General features: G+C 40.1%; 1 protein-coding gene across 3 annotated transcripts in view; it reads left to right on the top strand.

The window, feature by feature from the left end:
• The window catches only part of LOC101108113 (dedicator of cytokinesis protein 11), a 211,353-nt gene that overhangs the window by 39,148 nt on the left and 158,321 nt on the right, over positions 1-13,884 (top strand). The gene's annotated exons all lie outside the window — the stretch shown is intronic.

Below are 13,884 nucleotides of genomic sequence, written 5' to 3'. Positions count from 1 at the left end.
TTTCTTGCTCGAAAATGGAATAATACTTAAATGTGAGTTGAAAATTGTATTGGAGGGAGTGGACTTGAGATAAGAAATCTTTCAGTTGGCTTGTCCTCGGCCTATATGTACTTAAAGCAAAGAAGTAATAATCCTGTTTTTCCATAATTATCTTGATTGTGAAATATGTAAGCAGTGGCAGTGAAGTAATTACACTGATCATCCTTTTTCAACACAGCGGAATTCCATAAGCACACAAGTTCTGTCCTTTGAACAGTCACCATAGGAAGCCACACAATTATTTCCTAATGTCATTGCTTAAAACACAGGGAATTTTCCTCAGAATGAGTTTATGAGTCGTGTGAGGTGACCTGGGCCTTTATTCTATAGTCCCATCTCATGTGTTTTTTTAATCACCTGTTTTTTTTTATCATTAGGTGATAAAAGAAAAATGTTTTGGTAGTAAAGGAAAACCATTTTTTTTTAAACCCGACTTTTAGTGGTTTTAATTGCATTCTTCCAAGTCTATAATTAAGTCATTGTTGCCACCTGTCTCCCCTTTTTTCTGGTTGATATAGGTCCAGTCACTTTAAACTCAAATGTTCTTTTTCTTAGGCTGAAGCTTTACACAGATTGTTGAAATCCCTAGAATTTTTAAACACTTTGTGTGAAAACTTGGATAAGGCTTTATTTACCTCTTGACTTTTGCGGTGGTATGTCATACACATAGCAGTGCTCAAGAAATTTTATTGGTGGGTGCACTTGAAAATCAAAGGAATTTTTGAACACTAGTCCCAAATTCCTTGTACTCTGAAGTTTTTCATGTTATTTGGAACAGTGTAACTATCAGAAATCAATAGTATGAACCCAGTTTAAAAGGAGAGAAAATAGAAAAGAGATGGAGGAACATCAAAACGGTCACTCATAGCGGTCCTCTTTGAATGATGGAATTCTAAGTAACTTTTATTTTCTTCTTGACATTTTTAGATTAAAGATCCTTCAATCAATATATATTGCTTTAATTAAAATTTTTTAAATTAGCATTTATTTTTGGCTGTGCTGGTTCTTCATTGCTGCATGCCCTTTCCTCTAGTCATAGAAGAGTAGGGGCTACTCTCTAGTTGCAGTGTGTGGGCTTCTCATTGTGATGGCTTCTCATTGCGGAACATGGGCTCCAGGATGTGTGGGCTTCAGCAGTTGTGTAGCTCGTGGGCTCTAGAGCTCAGGCTCAGTAGTTGTGGTGCATGGGCTTAGTTGCCCTGTGGTATGTGGAATCTTCCCCCACCAGGGATTAAACCTGTGTTCCCTGCATCGGCAGGCAGGTTTTTCACCACTGACCACCAGGAAACTCCCATGTATTGCTTTATAATTACACGAAATCAATTAATCTTATGTAAAAAAATGTGACCTGTTTATATGCAGTTAGTAAGGCAGTAGATTTTAGCCTTTCTTGGATCACACACTCCTTTGAGGTATGGAAAGCTCTGGGTCCTTTTCCTATAAAGATGTTCATACATTTTTCATATAATTTCAGACTTTCACAGATCCCACGTAGCCCATCCAAGGACCATTTAGAGACTCCAGATTAGGAACCAAATTAGGAGTGGAGAAAGTGGCACCCAGAAAGGAGTTGACTGCTAAATCAATAAGGAAAGATACAGGGTTATATGAATTTTATCAGTGCCAGTGTCCACAGATTCAGTAGACCAGCCCTTCTGTCAAGCTATGCAAATCAAGCAGGATGCTATTGTAAGAGAGAGGGGATTTTCCACTCCTGGAACCTCAGGTGTCCTGTTCTTTAGGTCACGGGGTGTTGACAAGGAGTAAGTAAAATCCTTGAGGAGACTGAGAGCCCAGCTGAACCAAGGATTTGTTATCCCCATAAATGAAGGCCCTGAGCACCCAGTTAGGATTTTCTCCTGTGGCATCAAAGACAAGCAAGGAGGGGTTTGATGTTGGGGAGTGGCCATGAATGTGGTTCCGAATGACAAGGGACTCTTGAGAGGGCTATCTACCAGGGGGTCCAGATTGAAATGAAAATGAACACAGGACAGGAATGCGCTGGCATATGGAGAGACTGGGCAAGGGGGATGTTAGCCTAGTTGGAAATGGTCCTGGGGACAACATGAGGAGATTCTTTTCGAGGAAAGGGAGTTCAATCATTATGACAGTGGTCCAGCCACGTGTTATAGGTAGAGGCTTGTAGAGGGAGGGTTGTGCTGAGTCTGGAGTCTCACAGTGTCATTGCATCAGATGAGCATCGCAAAATGAGCGTACTTGGATAAGGGCATTGGGAGTGCTTCTTGCTGGTGCTTCTTCGCATGTGTGATGAATTGCACTTTGAGTTACTTTTAGGGAAGGAAGCCAGAAAATGTACCTGTAGGCACCTTCAGCACACTGAGAAAATGTGAGCTGAAGGGAGGGGAGGGATGGGGAGAGAGAGGTTGCTCAGGAGGAAGTTTGGCAATGAAACTGTAACCATCACAAAAAGAGTTTTGCTGGAGTCATCAACTTGCTCTCAAGTCTAAATCACATGCCCAACCAACACGATTTTCTACCCCCTGACACTTTACATTTCTTCATGCAGGTGTGTCTGATTCTATGAAAACTTCATATATGATGTTGTGACTTTGTCAAAAAAGAATGAGTGATGATTCATGTTATTAAAGTGTTCAGTAGCCTGGCTACTTTGGACGGCTACTCAGATGTGTGTATTTCAGTGAGCATTTTGTAGATTGTGATCCTCTTGAAAGATTAGAAGAGGCAGAAAATCGTTTTGTTTTCTTTTTGATTGCACTGAATCTTTGTTGCTGCGTGTGGGCTTTCCCTAGTTGTGGCGCTCAGGCTCCTCATTGTGCTGGCTTCTCTTGTGGTGGAGCACAGGCTCTAGGGCACCTGGGCTTAGTTGTGGTGGCATGCACGGGCTTAGTTGCCCCACATGTGGAATCTACCTGGGCCAGGGATCAAACCCATGTTCCCTGCATTAGCAGGTGGACTCTTATCCTATGAACCACCAGGGAAGTCTGGAAAATCTTAATGTTGAGATTAGAAAGATAATCACAGTGGTCTCATACTTTGTTCGTTCAGTCATTTAAGATAATAATTTGAGGGTGATGAGGATAGAGCCAAGAATAAGACAAAGACCCTTGAATCACAGAGCTTTCATTCTAGTGAGGGGAGAGGTGGAAAAGGAAATGGGCACCATAGCACTTCATCATGGGACTAAGATGGGGAAGGAGGTGCAGGTACTACTTCTGGGTTTGAGGAGGTGGGTAGCACTGGGTAGGAGGGAGTGGCCATTTGTACCTAGAAAGGTGGGCAGCTTCATGAAGTCTTACGGTGGGGCTGCGGGGAGAACTGGCAGAGGAGCAGAACTGGTGGCTAACAGGGCTCTTAGGAGCTCTGCCCACAGGGAAGGGGGGCTGTGGATTAGAGGGTGGGGTCAGAGGCTGGGAGTGGAGGCCAGATCTTACAAGCCTTACTAACCAGAGCAAGGCTTTTTCTGTAGGCTATGGTTTTGTTTTTTAATTAAGAAAACTTATTGCTAATTATATTAATATATTCTGTATTTCTCAAGGAAAACGTAGGACATTTTTATTCAGTCCTTCCCATTGTTTACCCCAACATTTTTCTCTGCTTTGCAAATCACCAACTCTGCAGGCTGTGTTGACCCCTTAAAGGGGTTTAAACAAAGAAATATTGTGATCCACCTTACGTTTTGCTGAAAATTTAACCATTTTGAATCAAATTAACCATTGAAAAGGTGTGGGAAACACATGAAGTGCAAATTGGCAGTTGATATTTTCAAAATAAAATGTTCAGGCAAATTAATCTCTGTCACACAAGGAAGATGTAAGCAAGCATTTCTTTCTCTGTGAAAGAAAAGCTCCTCACAGAAACAGAACCCTCACTTTATTTTCCTTAGTAGTTTTGTATGCAACTCTAATGAGTAGTTTTCCATAATTCCGTGTATTGCTCCTGGAAAAAGTAGACAATGGGGCAAATTTTCAGCCTATGCTGTCATTTTATGGATTAATTTCCATTAGCGCTGACCTCCTGGCTTTCCGTGCATAAATATGAGTAAAACATCTGTTCATGTCATTCCCCTGCTTAGAAACCTCTGCTGGCTCCCCATCGCCTATACTAGGAAGCAGTCCAATCTCGTGGCCTTGGCATCTGTAGTCCTCCGTAATCATGCCTTTCCAGCTCACCTCGACCATTTCTCCTTATTCTGTGTGTCCCCAGGCCCTTGAACACATGAATTCTCATCCACTTCTGTTACTTCTGCTCTCGTGTTTGCCTGCCATACCTTTCTCCACCTTGCCTGCCATGGGCAGTTTTATTCAGTCCTTCAAGGCTCAGCAGACATGTGACCTCCTCTCTGAGCCTCCTTCACCTGTGGAATTAATCTGCATTCCCACAGCATTCTCTGTATCCCCTTATCCCGTTGTATTTTAACTCTCTGTTGAGGAGGTCTGTCTTCCCTCTGAAGCTCATGAATTCCTAAAGGGCAGCACCCACATCTTGCCCATCTTTGTTTTCTCAGCTCTGTGGCCCACTGCCTGGCACAGAGTGGATGCTCAGTGACTGTCAGAACTAAGCTGTGTGTTTTGTGTTTCTGTAAGAGCTCCAGAAGAGCCCTCAGGGAGTGACAGGGCAGCAAGCCTCACTTTTGTACCAGGCCTATCAGTGGACTCGAGCTGAAGCGTGGGCTCCTCACACACTGACACCTAACCATTCTAGTGAGGGGTGCCATGGTTGCTGTACTGGGAACTCCTCTTCCTAAATAGTGGAGGGCTTTTTTAGGTATAAGGGAGTGAAACTGGTTAGGAGGGAATTGGCTTAAAGAAGATTACAGATAGGCATTTTTTTTGTTTGTTTGTTGGTTTGTTTAGAGGAATATGTATAAAAATGCTGAGTAGCCAAGGGGTGGTTACCCGAAGGATGCTGGTCTGATTTAACAGCCTTTCCTAAGGGTTGACAGTCGCCATGTTCCCGGGAGCTGTGCCCCAGTGAGACCCCATGAAGCTGGAAAATGCGGACAGGAAAGTGAGAGATGAATTTCTGAATGGATAGGAGCTGGAGAGGTCATTGAAACTTACTAACCTGAGAGTAGACTCTGAGCTTGATTACGCTCTGCTAAAGTAGCGTGGGAGTGACTGTAGACTAAACACTGCAAACAGTCTGCCCAGGACGTAGGAAGGACAGTAAGATACAGGGCATGATAAGCAGCATGATGTATAGACTCCTGCCTCACATCACCAAAAGGCAGAATGTACCGGAAGAAGGTCTATCTCTTTAATCACAAGTGGGTAGATAGGATAAACATGGCTCAGATCACTGTATACCGAAATAATTATATATACCAAGAAGTAGGGCATCTCCTGATTTTTTAAAGAGATAAACTTAAGAAAAATCAAAGGAGCTCTTACTTTATTTCACATAGCTTTAGAATGTATTATGAAGTGGTATAAACTGAGGATATTCAAAAAAGGCAGAAAGTGTGAGAATAAAAGTGTGAAAGTGGTAGTTGCTCAATCATGCTGACTCTTTGCAACCCCATGGACTGTAGCCTCCCAGGTTCCTCTCTCCTAGGGATTCTCCAGGCAAGAATGTTGGAGTGGGTTGCCAATTCCTTCTCAAGATCTTTCCAACCCAGGGACTGAATCCAAGTCTCTTGCATTGCAGGTAGATTCTTTACCATCTGAGCCACCAACGAAGTCCACCCCCCAATTTCCCCTCCCCACAAAAAGAGAAAAAAAGGCAGAATTTCAATTAATGGATAGATCCAATATGACTGATTATGGAAAATGAAAGTATTTGTAGAAAGGTGTGTCTTTGCTCCTTTAAAGGTTGGTTTTCAAAATGGGGCCCATTAGTTTTCTTTACTCCATTGTCAGAAGCAAATTAATGGAATGGGTAGACCAGTGGTTGGATCCAGTGTGGAAAATGATGAGTGTCTGATTTATAGGTTACAGAGCTTTTTTTAATGAAATAGACTTGTCCTGTTGTGTTCAAATGACACAAACAGGACCTTTGGGTTTTTCTGTTTTCATGGAATGTAAGTAATCTAGCTGGCTCAGTCTGTATACCTGTTGAACATCAGTGCATTTTACATTTTGTTCTGCTTAAGAATCCAAGGTATGTTATAGTTCTGTTTGTCAAATTCAGGAAAAAGTCAACAAGATTTCTTTTATGTCATTACTGGAGTGGGAACCAAGATCTGAGGCGGGTTTTAAATTATTTGATGGGCACATAGTCTAATTTCTTCTTGCATGAATGAATTATCTGCAATAATTTTATATGTCTACGTGAACTTGTTAAATTCTTTGGTTGGCTAGAAAGAAAGCCGAAAGAAAGCCATTACGTGTAACCAGGTTGCATTTTTCTTTCTGTCGATAATGGTTTGCTAAAGAATACGAAGTGTTCTAGTTTTTAAAAAGCTACTTCGCTATTCTCTCAATTTATTCAAGCCTTTCTTTTTATTTTTACCTCTTTTTGTCCTGTCTTTGAGTCATTTAAATACTAATTAGCACAAAGTAAACACAAAAAGTAAGGGAGTGACTGGATTCAAATCAGTTTTCCTACCTGTCAGGCAGCATATTGAGTAAACTTAAAATTATTGGTTTAAATCAAGTTTTGGGGTATAGAGTTCATCAAAATTTTATTTTTTTATCTGTAGATAATCTATATTACTTGCATAATATTTGAGTTGGCTGTAATGAAAACACTTGTTAACCAAGTTTGAATTAATCATAGAGGATATATCAAGACTTGTCTATTTTGTGATTTAAAAAATAATATAAATTCTTTGTAGGTTTTAAAAAATAGTTCTTGAGTTTGTATAAATATGCCAAATAGACTTAGAAAACTAATTTGGCATCTAAAAAGAATTCCTCCCTAGGCAAAAACTCTAAAGAGGAAAAAAAAATGAGTTTTCCTTTTCATCAGATTTAAATGCCTTTAGAATCTCACTTTGCTGATTTCTCAGAATCAAAAATCAAATGAAAACTGAGATCTGAAAATGAATTCTGAAAGCCTTAGTGATCAATGAGCTGTCCCTCTCTTCTTGTGTGCTGCCATTTGGGCTGGGAAAGGATATGTGTAAGGTCAGTCTCTTTGTTTTATTGTCTGGCTTTGTGGTTCTCACGACTCTCTTCTAGGTTCTGTGGAGGATACCGAGGTGAATTAGACACGGTCCCTTGACAACATCTTACTGTTGTTTTTTTGTAATCTGATTCTTACCCATTTGAAGTTGAATCTGCCAACTCCTGCCCGAAAGTAAAAGATCTAAGGTGCTAATCCCTACTCATTGATGGCAAATGCTAAATTGGAAGCAACAATTAAGAAATGTAAAACTTCTTATCCAATTACAAGTTCCATAACCCAGTCATGCTCAGCATCATCAGGGCGATGAGAAGGCAAGATCTCACTTCCTGGTTTAAAAAAAAAAAATGAAAGTGTAGTTTGAGTCAGCGCCAGCAAATCTTAAATTGCTAAGTCTGTCCAAGGGAATTAAACATGGTAGGATTGAAGATGGGGAAATGTTTTATATTTGTTTGTGTGTATTATGGTTAGGAGTACTGGTTCTGGAGTCTATCAGATAGATATAGATTTGAATCCCAGCTCTGCTAATATGTGGCATTGGACCTGCCTGAGCCTCAGTTTCCTGATCTGTAAAATGGGCATAATAAAAGAACCTCCTGTGCAGAGGTTTTGCAGGAATTAAGTGAGATAATAGATACAAAATACTTAGCGTATATTATGCTCAGGGTAAGGGATAACTAATGTACAGACATTGTTTTCTCCTCCAGGTGTTTACGATCTTGCTAAGGAGATTAATATGCAAAGTACCCACAGTGCAATTACAGCTCTATGTGAGTAAATGCCACAATAGTTGGGAAAAACGTTAAGGGCTGTGGATGAGAGAGGTTGGAGGTTGGACTCTCACAGGAAGAATGTGAGAGCCAAGGTGGAAATTAGGAAGGAGCATTACCCATGGTCTCATGAAAAGTATGATTTTCCCTTTATCTGTTAGCTGTAAGAAAGGTCAGTGTCTTGAATGAGATTTGTAAGTGGGTATTTGTGCCAAGATCTATCCTGAAAAATAATCTTTATTAAAATATGTTCATGTCTATTTTGCCAAGTCGGTTGTACTAACTGAAAAGATGGCCTTCCCTCCACTAGCATCATCATCCAGTTTATATTAATTCAAAGCTCCTTTGGTACTTGAGTTCTTATTTGGAAAGAGGGAAAGAAATGACCTGGTGAAAGGTAATCATATGACTGACAAAAGACAAGGGCATAATAAAGCCAGATGCTCTTGACATGAACCTTATGAAAAATTCCTTACAGTCGTGGTTCCTTTGTTGTCATGCTGTGTAGAGTCCCCCTCTAGAAATCTCTAGTCTACAGTGGTGACGTTTCCCATTTCTGCTAGTTGCAGCTCAAATTTTGCTGCTCCTTACCGTCCCACCACTCTTGACAGATACTTAGGCTCCAACCTTACGGAATTTATCAACAAAAGTAGAAGATGAAATGATCCGAGACCATGTGTAGCCATATAGGGGAATTATTCTGATTGCTATACATGTGAATAGATGGGCTCACACACTTTAATGTGCAAGAACACTTGTGCAGTCATTTTGTTGGAAGAAAATGTGATAATCAAAGGGTCTGACACATGTGTGGAAGCCAAATGGGGCTTCAAGTTGTAACAGTTTCTGTGATCAAGTTAAACAGATCAAGTGTTATACTTGTGATCAAGTATAACAGTTTCTGTGATCAAAGCCGTCCTGGCTTTATCAACCTCCCCCTCTAGATCATGAGCTCCTCAAATTGAAGTGAAAGTGAAAGTTGCTCAGTCTTGTCTGACTCTTTGTGACCCCACAGACTATATAGCCCATGGAATTCTCCAGGCCAGAATAGTATCTTCCCAACCCAGCGATCGAACCCAGATCCTCCTGCATTGCAGTCAGATTCTTTACCAGTTGAGCCACCCAGGGCTAGCACAAAGCCTGGAGCTTAGCAGGGACTTGATAAGAGTGCTCTGCCCCTCAACCCACTTTCTTTTCTGCATTGCTGGAAGCAGCATGTCCCCAGTGGGCCATTTTGAGTGTAAAGTGTTATTTTGAGATCTCTGTGGAGAAAGCCTTCCAAACCGGGCTCCAGATGTCTGAAACAAAAGGGGAGCTAAATCCCTTAGAGGGTGTCTGGAGTCATTCCCAAGGGAGGGAAGTGGGCAACGGGTGGGAAGGAGAGATGCATGGAGTAACCCCGTCTGTTTGAATCTTCCTTCTTTTCTAAGATGGTTGTTATTTTCAATATGATTCTGTTCAGATGCCGTTGAAACTGTAGTCTGATCACAATACTGCGAAAATCAGCTTCTAACTTTTGGTCGCCATCATTCTCCTTCTTAAACCAGTTGTTGCCGCTCTCCTTCTGGCACCAAAACTTAATGTGGAGAAGGAGGTGGCAGGAGGAGATTTTGAATTGGCTCCATGCCCCACTGCTAAGCCTTCTGCCTGCTCTGCTCTCTCTCCCAGTGTGATACAGAAGGGATTCTGTCAAGCAGTGTTCACTGCAGACTTGTAGAAGAGACATTCTTAGCATTCTTAAGCAGAACTAGTTTCTAAAGTCAAAAATTTACCAGTGAACGAATGACCTTTGGTGTAATATCTAAACAGAAGTAATGATTTAAATCAGCAGGCTGATTTTGCACTGTTGACAGAGAAATGTTACATGATTATGATTACTTTTTAAAAAAGAAGCTGAAATGATTCGGTTTCCAATGATATGGCTTCCCTGGTGGCTCAGAGGTTAAAGTGTCTGCCTCCAATGTGGGAGACCTGGGTTCGATCCCTGGTTCGGGAAGATCCCCTGGAGAAGGAATTGGCAACCCACTCCAGTACTAAACCACCTTGCTAGTAATGTGCACTTTTATTTTTACTTATTTATTATTTATTTGGCTACTCCAGGTCTTGGTTGTGGCATGTGGGATCTAGTTCTCTGACCAAGGATGGAACCCGGGCTCCCTGCATTGGGAGTGTGGTATCTTAACCACTGGACCACTAGGGAAGTCTTTGTGCCCTATTAAATACATGAGTGGTTGGAGGGTTGAATATATAATATACTTGCATATACATATTTACATATTATTTTAGGATTGCAAACTTGGATTTACATTGATACATACATAAGTTAAGATGATGAATGATCAGTCACACTGTACAGTAGATATAGAGGGACTACCACTAAAGCATAAAGTTTTCAGTGTTTGATGCTCTTGGTGATTCCCAATGAAGATACGTCTTTGTACCTTCCTCTCTTTGTACCTTCCTCTCTTTGTACCAAGAAGCAGATTGTATCTGAATCTGTACTGATAAGTTCCCTTTTTCAATCTCTGTTATTTCAATCTATGTTAGAAATCATAAAGTTATCTTTATTTGTGGAATTGTGCATTTCTTCACAGTTTGAGGGTTTATACATGGAAGTCTATTTAGATTTGGTCCTAGTGTCCTAAGTCTGGAAGAGTGTACTGTGTCCCAAACCACAGTACAGAGATTGACATTTTTTTACTAGGGATTAGGAAAATATTGACTTAGTTTCCTCTGGGGGACTGATACGAAGTTTACTGTTTCAATAAATCCATTTCAATGGAAAAGAGATTTGAAGAAAAATATGAAGTATATAATAGCACAGAAGTTGTGGCAAAAATCTTTGAAGACTTTTTACATGAGTAAGTTGAGTTGGGAGACACTGCTAAGAACAGAGGGGCTTCCTAGGTGGCTCAGTGGGTAAAGAATCTGCCTTCAATGCAGGAGATCTGGGTTTGATCCCTGGGTCGGGAAGATCTCCTTGCGAAGCACATGGCAACCCATCCCAGTTTTCTTACCTGGAGAATCCCATGGATAGAAGAGCCTGGCTGGCTACAGTCCATGGGGTTGCAAAGAGTCAGACACAGCTGGAGCGACTGAGCATGGACGCACACTAAGAACAGAAAAAGGATCAGTAGTTGGAAGACCTGGGTTTGAATCTAGATTCTACCATTGGATATAGACAGCTGATCTTAAGCCTCTGAGCCAGTTTCTTCATGTGTAACTTTGAAACAATAGTATTTTCCTTGTCTATTTCACAGGATTGGGTTAAGAAACAGGTAGAATATATATTGAAATTGTTTTCTTAAAACTTTAAAGTCATTTTGGAGTGAAACAACACCCAAACCTCTAATAATATAACCAGCAAGTTATTTCAAGAGCCCTCAGGAATCAGTGAATATGAACTTTGAAAGGCAAACCTTTTTTTTTTCTCCTACATGGTGAAAACTGAGTAGGTTCCAAATTTAGGCTGACGGTTTTCCTGTCACTACTTAGGAAGAGAAGACGGAAACATATGCTTGCTTCTCTCCAGATTATATGAATGCTTTTGCCTTTTACTTAATGCTGCTACAGGATTTAGAGAAGTACGCAGTGGGAGCTTGCTATGATTTGGATGCTTATAAAGTACCGTTTATTATAACAGTGTTCTTGCGTTATGAGAAAGCACGTTTTCAGGCCAATCAGTGCACCAACTGGCAGGAAGGCAGTTCCCAAATCTGAGAGGAAGACCCTTTTTGTGTATGATAGAAGCTTTATTTAGAGTAACCCTGTAAGTCTGATCATCAAATGATAAAGCCAAATAGGAAAGTTAGATAAGCATTTTATGTTCTAGACTGCCAGGCAAGGGGATCTATTGTATACACAATGGCTGATTCACTTTGCTGTACAGTAGAAATAAACACAGCATTGTAAAGCAACTATACTCCAATGCAAATTAATTTTTAAAAATTATACATAGACTGCCAGGCAGAGCTGCTATTAAATCATGATAATTCTAAAAGTCAAAGGTTTTCATTGTCTCTGATGCCAACAGAGTTACACTGAGTCCTACAGGAAAGGAAATGTAGGGTGCGGTTCTTTGGGGCTGACTCCTACTCTAGCCTTTCTCTTCCACTGACAGTTTGGGCTTTTAATGCCTGGGAGAGGGCTGGAGATAAAAGTTCAGATCAGAGGCAGCTGGCTGATGGGAGGGAGCCCTTAGTCCTTCTCTTTTGGGAACCCTTAGTCCTTCTCTTTTTCCTCTTAAAAAGATGAAGCCTGATTCACAGGCCTAGATCTTCTTTCAGGGGAAGATTTGTGGGATTCAGAATAGCCACTCTACCTTTTTCTGCATTTGAGCTACCACTGATAAAGAAATAGGACCAAAGACCCAGAATGCTTAGTTGAATCGGTTTTCTATGAAAAGTGAAACCTTTTTTTCTGTAAGACGAATATGTGGCCTTTAAAACACAAGGAGAACTGCAAGTTTCATTTTTAGAGTGCATATACTGCACGTGTAAATAAGTGGTTCATTTTGCTGTATCCTATAGCATATTAATTTGACAACTACGTTAGAAAGCTGAAGGAGGATTTTTTTTCTTTTTCAAAGTTGCTTGGAGTAGGTACTTATGAAATTACTATGCAGAGAGATTAATAGATGCTAATCCAACAGGTTAAACATTGAAATTTGAGGACTGTTTTTGCAATCTGTATGGGAAGATAGTTGGCACCAAAAGCAAGACTTTGAAATTATTTTCACGAAGTCTTGCCTTCTTTGATGGGGCTTTATTCACTTTATTCTCATTTTTCTCTGAGAAATGGATCACACACTCTGATTGTTAGGGCTGGAAGCTGCATTCACGGTATTCTTTCATTGGGTCCATGAAACATGGCAGATGTGGGACAAGGGGGTCAAATTTTCCTATCAGAAAAATCTCTGTGTTCACAAACTAAGAGGTTTTTTTTTTTTCTTTTGTTTCAACTCATAGATCATGATAGGGATAATCTGCTTGATTTAATCCCATGGGTTGATAAATTCAAATTTGACTTGAAATAAAGTATATCTTTGTTCAGATCTTTTTTTTTCCAACAGACTTATTGAGATATAATTGAAGAATCAAAGTATATATTTAAAAGCTTCAATGTGATGATTTCATATATATGTATCATTGGGAAGTGATTACCACAATCAAGTTAATTAATACATCTATCACCTCACATGATTACCTTTTCTGTGTGTGTGAGAATGTCTAAGATCTACTGTCAGCAAATTTCAAGTATACAATATAATATAGTCACCATGCTGTACATTAGATCCTCAGAACTTAACTTATAACTGAAAGTTTGTACCCTTTGACTAACTTCTCCCCCATTTTCCCTCATCCCCCTGCCCTTAGCAACCACCATTCTACTTTTTTTAGATTCTACCATATAAGTGATACCATATAATATTTGTCTGACTTATTTCACTTAGCATAATACCTTCAAGATTTATTCAAGCAGCGGAATTCCCTCTTTTCTGTGACTGAACAACCTTTCTATCTGTCTATCTATCTATCTATTTTATGTTGTTAAAAATTCCATTCCTCTCTTGATGGAAACCTAGGTTGCTTCCATGTTTTGGTTATTGTGAATAATGTTGCAGTGAATTTGGGAGTGTAGCTATCTATTTGAGATAATGATTTCTTTCCCTTCAAATATTATATCCAGAATTGGGATTGCTGGATCATATGGTAGTTCTATTATTAATTTCTTGAGGCACCTCTATACTGTTTTTGTTACCATCTTTTAGATTTGTTGAAGGTAGGAGATGGGATCCTATTCCAAGTTCAGTACCTTGTTCTTTTGTATCTTTCTGTATTTCTCAGGCAAGGGAAGGCTGCATGAAGTAGAAAGAACAGAGCTTTGGAGTCAGATGCAGGTTTAAATTCTAGCTCTGAAGGTGGGCAAGTTACTTAACCTGATTTGAGTCCAGGATTTCCTCATCTGTAAAGTGGGGACAAAGATTCAATGTGTTTCATAGGGTTATTATGAGTCTTACATGAAAAAC

The sequence above is a fragment of the Ovis aries genome, chromosome X, assembly GCF_016772045.2.
Source record: "Ovis aries strain OAR_USU_Benz2616 breed Rambouillet chromosome X, ARS-UI_Ramb_v3.0, whole genome shotgun sequence".
Taxonomy (NCBI): Eukaryota; Metazoa; Chordata; class Mammalia; order Artiodactyla; family Bovidae; genus Ovis; species Ovis aries.
Note: the sequence above shows the minus strand (reverse complement) of the source record. Positions and strands in the feature narration are given on the sequence as shown.